The sequence below is a fragment of the Leucoraja erinacea genome, chromosome 3 (assembly GCF_028641065.1).
Source record: "Leucoraja erinacea ecotype New England chromosome 3, Leri_hhj_1, whole genome shotgun sequence".
In the NCBI taxonomy this organism is placed as follows: domain Eukaryota; kingdom Metazoa; phylum Chordata; class Chondrichthyes; order Rajiformes; family Rajidae; genus Leucoraja; species Leucoraja erinaceus.
The window spans coordinates 76,892,878-76,910,810 of record NC_073379.1 but is presented as its reverse complement, the minus strand read 5'-3'; the positions used below and the strand labels follow the sequence as shown (position 1 = coordinate 76,910,810).

General features: G+C 44.2%; 1 pseudogene; it reads left to right on the top strand.

Moving 5' to 3' along the window:
* The first annotated feature begins 16,092 nt into the window (after positions 1 to 16,092).
* LOC129695954 (U2 spliceosomal RNA) lies at positions 16,093 to 16,201 on the top strand (annotated as a pseudogene).
* The last annotated feature ends 1,732 nt before the right edge of the window (positions 16,202 to 17,933 follow it).

The window sequence follows — 17,933 nt, the reverse complement described above, 5'->3', positions numbered from 1 at the left end:
TTAATGGAGAAAAATAAAGCCATGAAACATTTTTTTCTACACAATTTCCCTGAATGTAGACACAACACAGATTTAACCTGAGCGATAAAGCTCAGCATAAATAATGCTTGATCAAACCTCTCTAGGCTGTTTATGCATCTTCACACTTCCTTTAACTATTCAAAGCCTGATGACCTTCAGGAAACATCCCACGTTTCCTATGTTTAGCCAGAAGCCCACAAACCATTAAGGCCCACTGAATATTTAATCAAGGCTTCATCTTGTATTGTTCCCTGAAAACATCAGTCTCAATCTATTTCATTCTTTTTGAACGAGTTGGATAGTATTCTGTTTAACACCAAACTTCAAACAATTAGACCAGTCCCTCTCAAGATGTTTTTTTTTACATTTCCCGCTGATTTTCAACAACCCCTAACTTTAGCAATATTCCAAATTCTTATCCACACAATTATCACCAAGTTTCAAAGGTCAATTCTGCATAAATATATAACATAAAATGTTCCCATTCACATCCTGTCCACATTCAAATGTTAGCTTATCCTGGGACGATTGCACTGTTGCCCTTGTGTATAAGGGCCTTCTTGCTTTGACATGCCCAGCTGTGGTGCTCCATTCATCTCTATATTTCATCTCTACATGCTCCTCAGTCTTGGCTCCTCGGTGCGTCTCGCCTCAGCACAAATTTTGATGTCAAACCTTTTACTATCTGTTGACGCCATTCTTTTCCCCATGTATCCAAACATCTTCAAATCCTTCATTTTCCTTCTACAGTGATGAAATTCCTGTTCATTATCCTCTTCCTCACATCAGCCTGCTTTCCATTTCTTTGTAAAAGATCTTGGAGTAGTTTTGACGATAAAGATTGTGTTTGTAATTTACTCAGCTCCAAAGTACTCTGCTGGCTCTGAAACTCTGACGTCTTGAGCTTTTGAAAGGCTATATTAAAATGAAAGTTCTTGGTTCCTTTTTAATATTAATTCTCCACTCAAATGTTAACTGAGTTTTTCCAGCATTGTATTAATTCCACATATTTTACATCAAAGAAGCTAGTTGGAAAGTTTATGTATTAAATAATAACATTTATCCTTTCATTCCTTGGCAAGCTGGTTCCAGTTCATCATTTTGTGCAATGTGGTATCCTGGTCAAAGACAAGATAATTAATATATGTGTTCTTGTGGTTTAAACACATTAAAGGTTGTTGCAGATGTGTAGGTAGCAGGGCTGCTAAATATTTACTACCTTGAGAATTGAAGGGCAAAGATCCAGTCCTTGGAAAGATCTTAGTGCTGAAAATTGCCTCAACACCATAAATAAATAATGCTGGTGACCCAGGGAATCGTTGGCCTGTGGACAGCAAACCCCCACCACCCCTACTTTCAGTCTGAAGAAAGGTTCTGATCCGAAACGTCTCCAACCCTTTCTCTTTAGAGATGCTGCCTAACCTGCTGAGTTACTCCAGCACTTTGCATCTTCAGTATAAACCAGCACCTGCAATTCCTTCCTACGAATAATGAGCTTATCTCGGGAAGTTTGTGTTTGTTGCCTTTGGCCAGCCAATATGTTATCCAACTCTTTGAACAGTTCTAACGCTTTTACTTCTGTTACTCCACTGTAAAAAATCAATCACCTAATTTACTGTAAAGAAGTTTAGCACCATTCCAGCTTTTAATTTACTGGTCTCTAGTCTGACTTTCCTAGCATATAATTAAGTTCTATTATGTGATTAGATTTCATGAAGTCATCTCTGGCCTACAAGCTTCTCAAATCTCATTATTTATTCCACTTACATCTGATTAGCTGTTTTTGAACAGAACCTCAAATACAAGAGTGAATTTCCAGAATAAAGAAAATGTTGCTGGAACTGTAAATGCTGTAAGGATTATTATTACAAAGGATTGTTTTTCCCAGCACAAAGCATCATCCATTCAATCCAGTTAATGCAAACATAACTCCCATTGAAATAAATCATGTCATCAGATCAACGTAAAAGCATCCATTATTGTTCATAATCTACACATCAAAGGACCAAAGTGTTTATAATTACAGCAGATCTGTCCACTTTTATCTTGGGTATTTTAATTAATTATATTTGCTGTTCTGTGGTATTATTGCATTTTAAAGCTAAATGTTCCAGGATGAGTGGGACAAGACTTGTCAGGTAATTAGATCAGTACATAGAAATAATTTGGTCCCAACTTAATCTGACGGGGGGAAGAAAAGGGCATTTAAATCATTTGCGTTTCAATAAGCATTGATATTTCAGACAAAAGGAAAAAAACAGGTGAGACAACATCATTATAGTTGGCTACATTAAACCTGACAGAGGGGTAGATATAAGCTAATATTCTCACCAATTCAATAATTGTTGGTGGAAGTGCAGATAAGATGAAAACTTAATCGCTGGCTGACTTTGACTGATTCAGCATCAGCTCATCTGCTACTAAATCTCTCGTCAATGTCTTTATTATGTTTAGACTTGACCTTACCATCGTGAGCTCAACCAACACTTAGATGGTCATAAACTAACTTGCACAAACTTCCAATTGCCCTGTGCTCATTGGCACAATTAAAAAATGATCTTCTTTGCTTTAAATACGTTCATGTCTTCAGTGGTCCCCAGCCTTGTTTCTTCTGCTTTACAATCATCTGCAGTCTTTGAATTCCTCCATTTCAAGGCTTCTGTGAATCACCAATTTAATTCAATTTATCACTGGCAGCCATATCTTTAGCCTCTGAATCCTTGAGATCTATATTTGTTATTTTATTAAAACCACATCTTGGTGGTCATCTGCCGCCCTCAGAACAGCTAACATGGCTCATTGAGAAGTTTTGTCAGATAATACCACCGTGAAATGGGTTGGGATGTTTGACATTAAAGGGGTTATCCAAATGTCGGCTGTTTTTGTTGAGATTCCTAGGGCCAGAATTGGTTCTGGTGATCTCTGCCACTTGGTCAATCAATCACATGCAGTCAATGACGAGAGTTAAATTAGAAATATTAGAGCTGGATGATGATATAAGATACTGGAGAACTGCCAGCAGCTAGGGAAAACTGTACGTCAGCATGATTCAGTTGTTAGGAGCAGATAGCATAATCAAATGGAGGGAATAACATTGTTTATTTTACATAAGAATCAACGTGTCATCGATTGGAAATAGTCCAGATTAAAATACACTGTAATATAGCAATGTTACAAAATTTTGAGATTTAAAAAATCAAGTCTGCAATTTATCCCATCAGTTAAAGCATAAAAAGAAGTTTAATTTGACACCTAATTCACTTTCATATCTTCAGTATTAATAAAGTTATGGCCATTTTCATACTCCGAAATCAGCATCTAGTTCCCTATTGCTTTTCCATTGACTTAACTCAAAAGCTGTGATCAAGGACAGTCAAAAGCCCATAACTTTCTTAAAAATTAAGAGAACTGAATGAAATTTTCAGTTATTATAGATTGAAGCATTCTGAAACAAATATGAAACAATCTTACTTGGATGACCTGAAATTAAAGCATATAATCTGTTTTTTACCTAATTGTAGCTAATTACAAAATTCAATTACTAGATCTAAACATTTCTTAAGAAAGGATTAAGATTTTTAAATAGCCTAAGTGTCCAAATAACATTCACACAAGAATTCACAATATAACATGATATTTAAATCTCATTGTCATGAATTTATAGGTCAAATGGAAAGAATTTAGTGTTTAATTCCCGTAAATTAATGGCCATTTAAATCATCTTGCGAGTGGGATTTTGTGGAAAGCGATCATTTGGAACGTTGAGGTTTGCGGTGAATTTAAACCTCATATCGGCAGGAAAAACGCTGCCCGTTCGTATGTGGCCTAAATCACCTTTTCGCAACATAACATTTGGATTAAAGTAATCTTAAGAAGCAAGTTTATATGTAAAATAAACGGCCTACCTTTATTTGTCCCGTACGGGAGATCCTTCCCCTTGTCGGCGTTGATGGCATTAGAAGTCAATTTTAATTTTACTCCAGCCATTAAATTGTCCAGCGATGTTTTTAATAAACATCAGAGAATGGATGTCGGACCGATTTTTCTGTAGCAGCTGAACAGGCTGACTCCGAAAGATCGACTCCGACATGCAAGAGAAAACGGCATTTTAATCCCACCCTCCTCTCAAAGGTGCCAAAGTCGCACACACGGCCAGTGGCAGAACTGCAGCGCCGCTGAAGGTACGTTTTATAACATATCTATGTAATAGTGTAATTGTGAAAGAATGAATTTCAAAAGCCATTATGGCGGGGACTTGTGATGAAAGCCACAACATGAAAAGTATGTAATTGTTTCTGTCTTTCAAAGATCATGTGTAGAAATTTGCCTCAATTCTCAAGGATTAACAAAACATGTAGAGGAAGTTCTGTAATTGTGACCAGGGCTGCAGAATCAGAATAGAATTTATCCATTCAGTACTGAATGAAGGATAAAGCCAGCACCTGCACAAACACTCAGCACAGGCATTACTGTGTCAGCTGTTGAAACACACTGGGCAGTTAGGTATTAAGATGATTGGTTTTGGATTATGTTCAAAGCAAAGCCTTAGTGAGTTGGAAAGCCTTCTGGCTCAGTTTAAAAAAATGGCTATATTAAAGGGAAACATGCATCTTATTAAGTCTAGACCATGCATTGGAGAAATAAATGTGTGTGCTTTTATTTAAAGATGACTAATGATTTGTTCACCACCAGTAAGACGAGCATTTGTTATTCATTTTCAATTAATGGGTGAAATGGGATATTTAGTACATTTAGTTGTACTTCTTATTGAGTCCACATCACAAGATTAGAAATTGTTCAGCCAGAGCTGAACACACTTCTCGGCATCTGTATACAATGGCGTCTTGCACTTCTTCTAGATTGGTGGAAACAGGGCTGCAACGTGAACGCTCTTTCCTTGATCCCATTTAACTATTCATGTTAACTGAGAAAATGTTGCCCTGTTCCCAATATAATGACTGCAACAATGTATGCTTGTTAGTAAGTGTTCTTATTTTAATACATCTATGCCCTTATTTTATAGAATACTTTGATTATTGTGAAATATATCTCAATAATGTATGCAGTGAGCTGCTGAACACATCAGTGAGAGATGGCTCATCAGTGAGAGCATATCATTTGATAGGTTGCTGCAGGATGAGGAAAATCCACATCTGTGCTTTATATCACTTAAAAAGCTTAAGACAGTCTGAAGAAGGGTCCTAACCCAAAATGTCACATCACCGTGTTCTCTTTAGATGCTGCCTGACCCGCTAAGTTACTCTAGAACACTGTGTCTTTTTTTTAAGACAGACCATTAGACAGAGCCCAGAAAGTATATTTGCAGTATTTCTTTAATGCTAGTCCAATATTTGCTTTCCTTTCAATTGGCATAAAATGGCCCAAATTTAGTTATCATGCAATTTAAATGTTACTTTTACAGGGCTGCCAACATTGGGTGAGAGTTGGGAGTGCGAAATTGCGAGAGACCAAGCCCGAGGGAGCGTAGCGACTGCAGCGAGTCTTTTAACTTACACTTGAATACAATATATATTCTTTAAATTGGATTGGAGCGTTTTTGAAAGGGGGGAGCCTGTGCGATCACTGATCACTGGCCTTGGGGGTACGGGTACCCGGTGAGGGAGTGGAGCAACCGAGTGGGGAGAGGGTGTGGAAGAAGGGGGTCCCCCCTCCAAGGGTAGGAACTTTTGGAAATTTGATGTATTATAATCATGTTTTAGTGCCCTGTAAAAGTATGATTTCAATGTTTTTTGTATGAAGTATTTTTAAGAGGTAACTTTTTAAGGGGTAACTTTATCCACACAAAGGGTGATGGGTGTATAGAACAAGCTGCCAGAGGAGGTAGTTGAGGCAGGGACCAACCCAACATTTAAGAAAAAGTTAGACTGATAAATGGATAGGACAGGTTTGGAGATATGGACCAAAAGCAGGTAGCATAGCTGGGACATGTTGGCGGATGTGGGCAAGTTGCGCCGAAGGGCCTGTTTTCGCACTGTATCACTCTATGACTACATTATACCTCCACCAGGCATGAATGCTTCAAAATCAAGTGATCGAGTTTTATTGCCATATAATCAAGCATAGCAACATAGAAAATAGGTGCAGGAATAGGCCATCGGCCCTTCAAGCAAAGCACTGCCATTCAATATGATCATGGCTATTCATCTAAAATCAGTACCTCTTTCCTGTTTTATCCACATATCCCTTGATGTCGTTAGCCCCAAGAACTGAATGTAACTCTCTCTTGAAAACATCCAGTGAATTGGCCGGCACTGCCTTCTGTGGCAGAGAATTCCAAAGATTCACAACTCTCTGCGTGAAGAATGTTTGTCCTCCATCTCAGTCCTAACTGCCCCCCCCCCCTTTATTCTTAAACTGTGACCCATGGTTCTGAACGCCCCCAACATCGGGAACACTTTTCCTGCAGTTACAGTAAGTGAAAATCTAGCAGGCAAGCAGGATGCTTTCACCAAACACCCCCATTTGAAGTCCACTATCTTCCACCATTTCTACCCAGTGCTTGGTACTTACTTCCAGCAGCCACTGGTTGTCCTCCAGGATGCACTCTCTCTCCTCTCAACCCCCCCCCCTCTCTCTCTCTCCCCTCTCTACCTCTCTCTCTCTCTCCCTCTCTCTATCACACTCCCTCTCTCTCTCTCTCTCTCTCCCTCCCCCTCTCTCTCCCCCCCTCTCTCCTCCCTCTCCCCCCTCTCTCTCTCTCCCCTTCCTTCTCTCTCTCTCTCTCTCTCCCCCCTCTCTCTCCCCCCCCCCCTCTCTCTCTCTCTCTCTCTCTCTCTCTCTCTCTCTCTCTCTCTCTCTCTCTGAGACCTCTCTCTCTCTCTCTCTCTCTCTCTCTCTCTCTCTCTCTCTCCCCTAACTCTCTTTCCCCTCACTCTTTCTTCTCTCTCTCCTCCCCTCTCTCTCCCTCCCTCTCTCTCTCTCTCTCTCTCTCTCTCTCTCTCTCCCCCTCTCTCTCTCTTTCTCTCTGTTTCTGCTGTATCTCTCTTTGTATTGGCCTCTCTCTCCCTTTCTCTTTCTCCCTCTCTCTCTCTGTCTCTATCTCTCTCTGTCTCTATCTATCCCTCCCCCCTCTCTCTCTCTCTCTCTTTCCTCTCTCTCACTTTCTCCCGATCTCTCTCTACGTCTCTCTCTCCCCTCACTCCCCCTCTCTCTCTCTCCCCTCTCTCTTTCTCCTGTCTCTCTCCTCTTTCTATTTGCCCTCCCTCTCTCTTTCCCCATTTCTCTCTTTCCCCTCTCCCTCTTCCCCCTCTCTTTTACCACCCCTCTCTCTCTTTCCCCCTCTCCCATTTCTCTCCTACCCCTCTCCTCCCTCTCCACCCCCCTCTCTCTCTTCCCTCTCCCCCCCTCTCTCTTTTCCCCCCTCTCCCCCCTCCCTCTCCCTCCTCTCTCTCCCCTACCTCTTTCCCCCTCTCCCTCTTCTCTCTCTCCATTCACCTTTGTGTCTCCCCCTCTCTCCTCTCACCCCCCCTCTCTCTTCCCCCATCTCCCTGTCCCCTTCACCTCTCACTCTCTCCACCTCCCTTCAGCACAGAGACTCTTGCTGCAGCGGCAGCGGCGCTCCCGACGGCTCGGACGGCCTGGGACACTCGCACTGCTCCATGTCCGAAGCTGCAGCGAGCGACTCGCTAACCGCGCAAATACTCGTCAGCCCCGCAAACTCACCAGTCCTGGCTCCCCACATCTGTATCCGCCCGCTGCTTCCATCCCTCCCTCAGCCCCGGCTCTCCAACACCCGCGGACCATGCAGTTTATCCGAGTTTTTAAATTTTTTTGACCACAGAATTTCTCAACACAGAGCGTGAGAAATTTCTGATCAGCGTGAGGGTGTGAGAGTTTGCTTGGCGTGATTCTCATGCTCAAAGCATGAGAGTTGGCGGCCCTGCTTTTATTATCATAATACATTTATTATTATTTATATCATCATAGTCATACAACACGGAAACAGGCCCATCGGCCCAACTTACCCATACCGACAAGATGCCCCATTTACGCAAGTCTGATCTGCCTGTGGTTGACCCAGATCTCTGTAAAACTTTTCTATCGATATTGCTGTGTCTTTTAAATGTTGCATTTATTTTTGTCCAATACATCCGAGCATTTTTTTAGTTATTCAACAGTTTTTCGGTTCACACTCTGTAAAATGAAAGAGCAAAACGAATATTTTAACTTTTATTTTTTTCTTCAATTTGCACATGATAATGTGAATTTGCTCTGCTATTCATGTAAACAACCATTCATAACACACAAAGGGCCTGTCATGTACTTCTTTAGCTGCATTGTGATGTTGCCTCAAGGTTAAATGCACCATAGGCAAGGTAGTCAATGAGTGGAAATAGAACCAAGGCATGTGTTGTCAGCTACACATTATGACAAAACATTTTCTCCAACCACAAGGTCACAATTCAGCCCAAAGTAAATTTTAAAAGCAAATTATCATTTTTGATGTATGAGGAAAAGATAATCTTACTCATGACTGTGGGAATTCTTTTAGGTTGAGGGGTTATTTGCAAATTGTTGAATATGTATAGTGTACAATGGAAATGTCTAACACTTGTGATAAAAGATGAGAGGGGAAGAGTTTAAAAGAAATGTGCAGAGCAAGGTTTTTACTCAGAGAGTGGTGTGGGCCCGGGACACATTGCCAAGGATGGTGGTGGATTCAGATACAATAGTGGCATTTAAGGGGCTTTTAGATAGGCACATGGAAGTGCGGAAATAGACGGATATAGGTTTTTTACAAAGAGATGAGATCAGTTAACTTGGCATCATGTTCGGCATAAACATTGGGCCAATATTCTGTGCTGTCTTGTGAATGTTCTTTTTTTTTGCATTATTCTCCACCACAGTGGTCGGAGTTGGCCTATTTTCCCCTTCAAAATGATTGGATACAAACACATTGGGAGCAGGCAAATAAGGGTAGATTTATAATAACTTTGAATTGGGAAGGATACAAGCGCTGGAAACGTGATGACTTGCGTACTGCCTTAGTGTAATCTTCTATTCTTACACTCTTGTGCTTAGCTATAAATATTTGTATGTACTGCAAGATTTTACTGAATTATATGCAAAAATGAATTTCACTGTACATGTGACAATAAAGTACCATTTAACCATTAAGAAAATCACATTAGCCTACAGTATGCATGTTATGCAGTGCACTTGTTCATTCCTATGGCAGTTGATGCAATAATGCTTTCTCTGCATCCTCACCTTTGTCTGATTTCTTTCGGCGTAATTGGCTTCAGATTCAGATTAGTTTACTGTCATGTGTAACAGGATGCAACGTAATTAGTTTCCCACATGATGCTCAAGGAGTGCAGAGTACACATGATAATGATATATACAACAATAAATACATCGACAAAATAACAGAACGGTGCAAAGGTTATAGTGCAATCTGAAGTAGTGCAAAGAAAACACTAAAGTGTAGTAACTGAATAACTAAATGAGATAAAGAGCAATTCTCGTGAACATGCTGAATATTCTCAGACAATAGACAATAGACAATAGGTGCAGGAGTAGGCCAATCGGCCCATTCGAGCCAGCACCGCCATTCAATGTGATCTGGCTGATCATCCACAATCAGTACCCCGTTCTGGCCTTCTCCCCATATCCCCCGATTCTGCTATCTTAAAGAGCCCCATCTAGCTCTCTCTTGAAAACATCCAGAGAACCTGCCTCCACCGCCCTCTGAGGCAGCGAATTCCACAGACTCTCAACTCTCTGTGTGAAAAAGTATTTTCTCATCTCTGTTCTAAATGGCTTACCCCTTATTCTTAAACTGTGACCCTTGGTTCTGGACTCCCCCAACATCGGGAACGCGTTTCCTGCCTCTAGCATGTCCAAACCCTTAATAATCTTATTTGTTTCAATAAGACACCCTCTCATCCTTCTAAATTTCAGACTATACAAGCCCAGTCACTCCATTCTCTCAGCTTGTAACAGTCCCACCATCCCGGGTATTAACCTTGTGAACCTACGCTGCACTCCCTCAATACCACGAATGTCTTCCTCAAATTTGGAGACCAAAATACACACAATACTCCAGGTGTGGTCTCACTAGGGCCCTGTACAACTCAAGAAGGACCTCTTTGCTCCTATACTCAACTCCTCTTGTTATGAAGGCCAACATGCCATTCGCATTCTTCACTGCCTGCTGTACCTGCATGCTTCATTAAATTGACTGATGAACAAGGATCCCCAGATCCCATTGTACTTCCCCTTTTCCCAACTTGACGCCATTTAGATAATAATCTGCCTTCCTGTTTTTGCTACCAAATTTGATAACCTCACATTTATCCACATTAAACTGCATCTGCCATGCATCTGCCCACTCTCCCAACCTGTCTAAGTCACCCTGCATTTTCATAGTATCCTCCTCCTCACAGTTCACACTGCCACCCTGTTTTGTGTAATCTGCAAATTTACTAATGTTACTTTGAATCCCTTCATATAAATCATTGATGCATGTTGTAAATACCTCTGGTCCCAGCACCGAGCCTTGCAGTACCCCACTAGTCACTGCCTGCCATTCTGAAAGGGACCCATTAATCCCTACTCTTTGTTTCCTGTCTGCCAACCAATTTTCTATCCATGTCAGCACTCTACCCCCAATACCATGTGCCCTAATTTTGCCCACTAATCTCCTATGTGGAACCTTATCAAATCCTTTCTGAAAGTCCAGGTACACTACATCCATTGGCTCTACCTTGTCCATTTTCCTAGTTACATCCTAAAAAAAATTCAGAAGTTTAGTCAAGCATGATTTCCCCTTCGTAAATCCATGCTGACTCAGACCGATCCTGTTACTGCTATCCAAATGTACTGCTATTTCATCTTTTATGATTGACTCCAGCATCTTCCCCACCACTTATGTCAGGTTAACTGGTCTATACCAAAGAAGACACCAAAGATAGTAAATTAACTAGTGCACTTGATTGATCACTGTAAAGAGGGCCCAGGTTTGTTTGCTAGTGATATGCATGCTGAGGAATGTAAAGCTGTCGACCATCTCGGCAGCAGCTCCATTAATGACAAGATTGTTATTGTCCCAGCCCAACCCTAGCTTCTCGTTTTCACTCAACAAACAGCTAACAATGGCCTGTTTCCTTTATCATTGTTACCTTTTTGCATATGTTTCATTAATTGTTCTTTATCTCTCTACATCATCATCTATATTTCTCGTTTCCCTTTCCCCTGACTAGTCTGAAGAAGAGTCTCGATCCGAAACGTCACCCATTCCTTCTCTCCAGAGATGCTGCCTGTCCTACTGCGCTACCCCAGCTTTTTGTGTCCTCTTTGGTTTAAACCAGCATCTGTAATTCCTTCCTACATGCTAAGGGCTAAGTGGTCGTTCTGTCGTTCACGCTCTCTCTCCCATTCTCTGTCACATCATTGTTTTGACCTAACTGATAACAGTTGTGTAATCAGCGAATGTAACCACCTAGTTGATGTTGTACTTGGCCTCGCAGTCCTGGGTGTACATGGAGTGGAGCAGGGGATCGGGCACATAAGCTCGAGGAGCACCAGCATTGAGGATCAAAGTGGAGGAAATGGTATGATCAATTCCAGCTAACTGAGGTCTGCCAGTCAGGAAGTCCAGATGCAGATAAAAACCTCATGACCAAGCTCGAGGAGTTTAGAGACAAACTTATTCAGTATTATGGTACCGAATGCTGAGCTGCAGTCAATGAATAGCATTCTGACAGGTGTTCTAATTGTCAAGTTGATCCAGAACGGAATATAATGCAAGGAGAATGGTGTCCTGGGAAAACTTATTTTTCCTATATAGAATTTGCAAGTGGGCTAAATTGCCCAAAAGGCCGCTTGAGATGGGGATCATACCAATCTTTCAAATCCCTTCATTATGGTCGATATTAGAGCCACTAGGTAGCAGTCATTGAGACAGAGCACTTTACATTTCTTGAGGAGTGGAATGATGGAGGTTTCCTTGAAGCAGATGAAAACAGTAGTTTCAATCCACTTGAGTCAATTAATGAAACATGCTTTAGAAATAAATCAGAACAAGGCTTAATGTTTATACATATCTTCATATATAATTCATCCCCACTGTTAATGTTAAATGTACCGTCACATCAGTGCATTCCAAATGTAATGGAACGGAAGTTCGGAAGTAGTGTTCAAAGTACATATGTAACAATATAGCAACCTGGGGTCGATCCCGGCTATGAGTGCTGCCTGTACCACATGTGTTTTCTTCTGGTGCTCCGGTTTCCTCCCACATTCCAAATATGTCCAGGTTTGTAGGTTAATTGGCTTTGTAGATTGTCCCTAGTGTGTAAAATTGCTAGTATACAGGCTGGGCTTGGACAGGGACTCAGTGGGCCAAAGAGCCTGTTTCCATGCTGTATCTCCAAAACTCGGAGCATTCCCCCGCAGCGGTAATTTTGAAACCGAGACCGCAGGTAAGTGAATTACTCTGCGGTCGTTTTTTGTTTCCCGCGCTGTTTTTTACAGGGGGAAACTGGACAAAGGGCTGCGTCTAAGCTGGCTTAGAGTCCACAAGGGCTGCGTCTAAGCTGGCTGGGGAGGACCGCGGAGTTGTGGGCAGCCAGCAGCAGCAGAAGGCACCAGCATCACCGTGAGTGGGATCAGCTGTGCCCGACTTGGCACCCGCACCGGCCAGATCAACACCACGGCTGGGCGGGAAAGCTATACAGAACAGAGCCGTTGACTCTGACAAGTCGAAACGGCAGGCAGAGGGAGCTTTCCCCCGCAGCAGCAAGTTTAAAACCGAGACCGACAGGTAAGGGAATTAATCTGCGGTCATTTTTTGTTCCCCGTGCTGTTTTTCACAGGGGAAACTATGGACAAGAGTCCACAAGGGCTGCACTGGCTGGAAAGAACCGCGGAGTTGCGGGCAGCTAGCAGCGGCTGACGGCACCAGATCACCGTGAGTGGGATCAGCTGTGCCCGACTTGGCACCCGCGCCGGCCAGATCAACACCACGGCTGGGCGGGAAGGCTATACGGAACAGAGCCGTTGACTCTGACAAGTCGGACTGCAAGAAATGCCGCGGGGACCAGCATTACTGGGGCCAAATGGAGCGGCTTATTGAGCAGATGCTCCAATGTGACAAACTCCGGGAGATGGAGTCTAGTCACCATGGGTTATACAAAACACCCACAGCAGCACCTTACATAGGGCTGCACAGTACATCTCCCTCGACAGAGGGGAGTACTGGGCTGTCAATTCTGGCCTGCCCCGAAGAAGGGTTTGCTGAACAAACAACAAGTGTGCTGGGGGTGCAGGAAGGAGAAAGAAATGTCGCAAGAACAACAGGATGCTCTGGCACTCTTCTGCAATACGCAGTATGAGATCAATAATATGAAAGAATGCCATCCGACCTGCTTTAAGTTCGCAGGCCTGTGCAAACCTGGAGACACAAAGCCACCAATATTATTATTTGGGCGCAACCTGTCCAAACAGGATAAGGAGCTCGATGAGGAGGCAAAAACCCTGGGGCTCATAAAGGCAACAACAGGAAGGACCTCCTACACTCAAATACAGCACCCTTACACACCCACCAGCAGAGCAAGACAATCAGAAGCTGGTGAAAACTCAAAGGCCGGACATACAGGACAGCGGTCTTTTTTAGGCCATGGCCCAGACCAGCCTTCATGGAAAATGTGCAAACCTCAAACCCAAACCCAGACACCGGCACCTCAACCTCCTCGAAGACTTCACAGGAAGAAATAAACTTTCCACTGGTAACCATGGAGGTAGGTGGATCTGGTCCCTTACAAGTTATAGGTAGTGTGGATAATAGACATATCGGTGGGAGATTACACTTCTTTTGGGAGGCATGGAGTGCATTAACAACAGACACTTATATCCTAAACAGTATCCAGGGATATACCATTGAATTTGTGCACAAGAATAGCCCCAGTTCAGCATGTACCGAACCGAACGTTCGTACTTTCACGAAAAGAAAAATTGGAAGCACATGCTGTACTGGTGAGATTCCACGCTAAGGGGGTTATGGAAAAAACCCAACACGATTCTCTGGAATTTGTGTCTAATATCTTTACCAAAAACAAAAAAGATGGTGGTTGCCGCATCATCATAGATTTGACCAAATTGAATACATTTGTGCAGTATATTCATTTCAAAATGGAAACATAGAAACATAGAAAATAGGTGCAGGAGTAGGCCATTCGGCCCTTCGAGCCTGCACCGCCATTCAATATGATCATGGCTGATCATCTAACTCAGTATCCTGTACCTGCCTTCTCTCCATACCCCCTGATCCCTTTAGCCACAAGGGCCACATCTAACTCCCTCTTAAATATAGTCAATGAACTGGCTCCAACTACCTTCTGCGGCAGAGATTTCCAGAAATTCACCACTCTCTGTGTGAAAAAAGTTTTCCTCATCTCGGTCCTAAAAGATTTCCCCCTTATCCGTAAACTGTGACCCCTTGTTCTGGACTTCCCCAACATCGGGAACAATCTTCCTGCATCTAGCCTGTCCAACCACTTAAGAATTTTGTAAGTTTCTATAAGATCCCCCCTCAATCTTCTAAATTCTAGCGAGTACAAGCCGAGTCTATCCAGTCTTTCTTCATATGAAAGTCCTGACATCCCAGGAATCAGTCTGGTGAACCTTCTCTGTACTCCCTCTATGGCAAGAATGTCTTTCCTCAGATTAGGAGACCAAAACTGAACGCAATACTCCAGGTGTGGTCTCACCAAGACCCTGTACAACTGTAGTAGAACCTCCCTGCTCCTATACTCAAATCCTTTTGCTATGAATGTTAACATACCATTTGCCTTCTTCACTGCCTGATGCACCTGCATGCCTACTTTTAATGACAGGTGTACCATGGCACCCAGGTCTCGTTGCATCTCCCCCTTTCCTAATCAGCCACCATTCAGTTAATAGTCTACTTTCCCGTTTTGCCACCAAAGTGGATAACCTTTGATTTTACTTCGGAGTCACGTGAGTGACTTCGTGAAGAACCCCGCTTCCACGCATGCGTGTCATATCGCTACACGCATTGCAACGAGTCACACAGCGGGGAACGGCGTTCCCCAAGCGGGAGATTTGAAAGTCGGGAACAGCAGGTAAGCGACTCTGCGTTCCTTTTTTCTACTTACTTTTAGGTGGCTGCGGAAAGCCGGCGGGGAGACCCGTGGAGGGCGAGCAGCCAGCAGCAGCAACGGCACGAGTTTCCCTGGGGGGGGGAACAACCTGAGCCCGACTTTGCTCCCGCACCGGCAAAATTCACTTCTCGGCCGGGCGGGAAGCAAAGTAAAAAAGGTCCCTATGCCAGTCTCAAACGAGACTGGCTTGGGAGCAGTCGGTAGCAGCCAGCACAGAGGCTGCGGGACAGACAGCTCGGACCAGCGGTACCGGGGCTCGAAACGCTCAGCGAGTGCAGCGGCACTTATGGAGTCGGAACGGGACGTTCGGGCTGAAAACCTTCTTCACAAGGTAAGGGCCAGGGGATCCATAGGAACAGCCGGGGTTACCGGCTGCGGAACTGCCGCGAAGGACCAGGCCCGTGAACACCGGGGTCGGTCCAAGCGGCTCGAACCCGACACAGGGAACGACGGTCACCGGCGGGAGAAGGAAAGTCGGGAACAGCAGGTAAGAGACCCTGCGTTTTCCTTCAACTTACCTTTCTAGGTGCAGACATGGACCAGGTCCATGTAAGGTGCAGAAGGCCGGCGGGAGAACCGCGGAGGAGCGGCAGCAGCAGCAGTAGCAGCAGCAGCGGCAGCGGCAGCAGCAGTGGCAGCCGGCAGCTGCAGGAGCACTAACAGCTGCAGGAGCACAGACAGCGGCAGGAGCACAGGCAGCAGCAGTGGCAGCTGGCACTTCGTGAGGAGCTGGCAACGGCAGGAGCAGCATGGGCACATCGGTTCCCGGAGAGGGAAAAACACCTGTGCCCAACTTCGCTCCAGCATGGTGAGAAAGTTCATTTTCTCGGCAGCAAAGGACTTTGCAGTTGACTGGCTGCAATCTACTACAAGGGACCAGTATGTGAGTACCAGGGTCGGTCCCAGCGGGGTTTTAGTTACAATAATCGCTTCTCGTTTTTTTTGGCTAAGATCAAGTGTAGTATCTGTTCTTATCAGTTTAATATCTGATACACCCCTTATCTAGGGACTATATATATTATATAAAAACTATAGTAGCTGTTATCATCAGTTTTAATGTCTTATATGTCCCTTATCCAAGGACCATATAAGTAGGATTGCCCAGAATTGAGGGCATTAGAGTGGGGTTGACCGGCTGCAACGACCATAAGGGACCAGTACCGTCAGTACGGGGGTGGGTCCCAGGGGTCTTAGATAAAGGAGCAGCCAGGAGTGCTGAGAGCGTTGAAGCCAGGTTAAAGGAATAGATGGAAGCAGCTATGCCAGTTATCCTCCACACCGGCCATATCCACTTCACGGAAGGAAGGACAAAACTGGAGAAGGAGGACCATGGAACAGCGGGCAGCCAGCAGCAGCCAGCGGCACTTGGATCAACCGTAGTGGGATCAGCTGTGCCCGATGTCGGGCCCGCACCGGCCAGATCCATGTGACCGAGCGGTAGGCTAGACACAAATCAAACAAGGTAGTGGACTCAGAAGGGTCCGACTTTGCATAATACCGCCGGCAACCAGCGCCCGAGAGGGCTGGAGCGGGAAAAAGCGGTGTATGGAGCCTTGCTCCAACGTGATAAAACCACAGCAGTACCTCTTTGAGGGCTGCACAATGCTTCTACCCCATCAGAGGGGAGCACTCTGGGTCAGTTCTGGGTTGACTTGCAAGAGGGGTCCGCAGAACAAAAGACAAGTGGGCAGCAGTTAAGCCCCACATGGGTACCCCGTTTGGGACCCTAGAGATCTCTAACTCTATAAAAAAGAGTAGGCAGGACCCTAATGGGCCAGAGCCTGGTAATACAGCGTCCCATGATCCTAACACAGCAGGGACTCTGCTGGACATGGTGGCCGATTACTTTAGCCAAGTCAAACATGGGTAGACTTGGATCCAGGATGGCAATAGTATTACTATATGTCTGGCCACATACGCCAACAAGAAAAATTTACAAACACTGGCCAGACATCTGCCACCTGGCAACGGTGAGGCATTACAGGTGCCCAGTGTAATCCAATGCATTTGGCAGCATATGGACGAACATCAGGAACCAGGACCTCAAGATCCAGAGAACCTTCAAGGGATTGACGGAAGGCATCATAGCATACACCAGCACCCTGGACTAAACGTAGGTAACCAAAGACCATCAAGACGCACTAGATCTGTTTAATAATATGCAATATGACCTGAACTACACGTGGAAGGCGGCCATTCAGCCAGCACTAGGACCCCAAAAAATGCTACCATTTGCAAATAAAGAAACCGTGTGTGGACTAAGCTAAGACACTGGGGCTCATCAAGGCCAGCGCAAGGGCCTATTTTGGAGCATGATACCAGCCACAGGCAAGGCCATAAAAAATGTGGCTCATACCAGTAGCAGTGTCAGAAATCAATATAACCTGCAGGATCCGTTTTAGGGTATGGCCAGGGCGGCCACCCTGGAAGATGCGGAAGCCTCAACCTCCCACACAACCCCGAACAAGAAATATTAACACCAGAACCTTATTTTTCAAAAAACCAAGGAAATAACAAAACCACCGGTAACCATGGAGGTAGGTGGGTGGGGTTTCTTCTGTTAAATAGGGACCTACGAGGGTAGGGGAGGTTGCAACACTATAGTTATGTATGGTATATAATTACTACAGATTCATATAATCTCAGCAGTATTCAGGGTTATCTGATAGGGTTTTTCTCATCCCATTAACCACAGTACATCTTACACCAGAAGGGCATTTTGTCCTTACATAAACCAAACAATCTAAAACCCACATGGTGCTACAA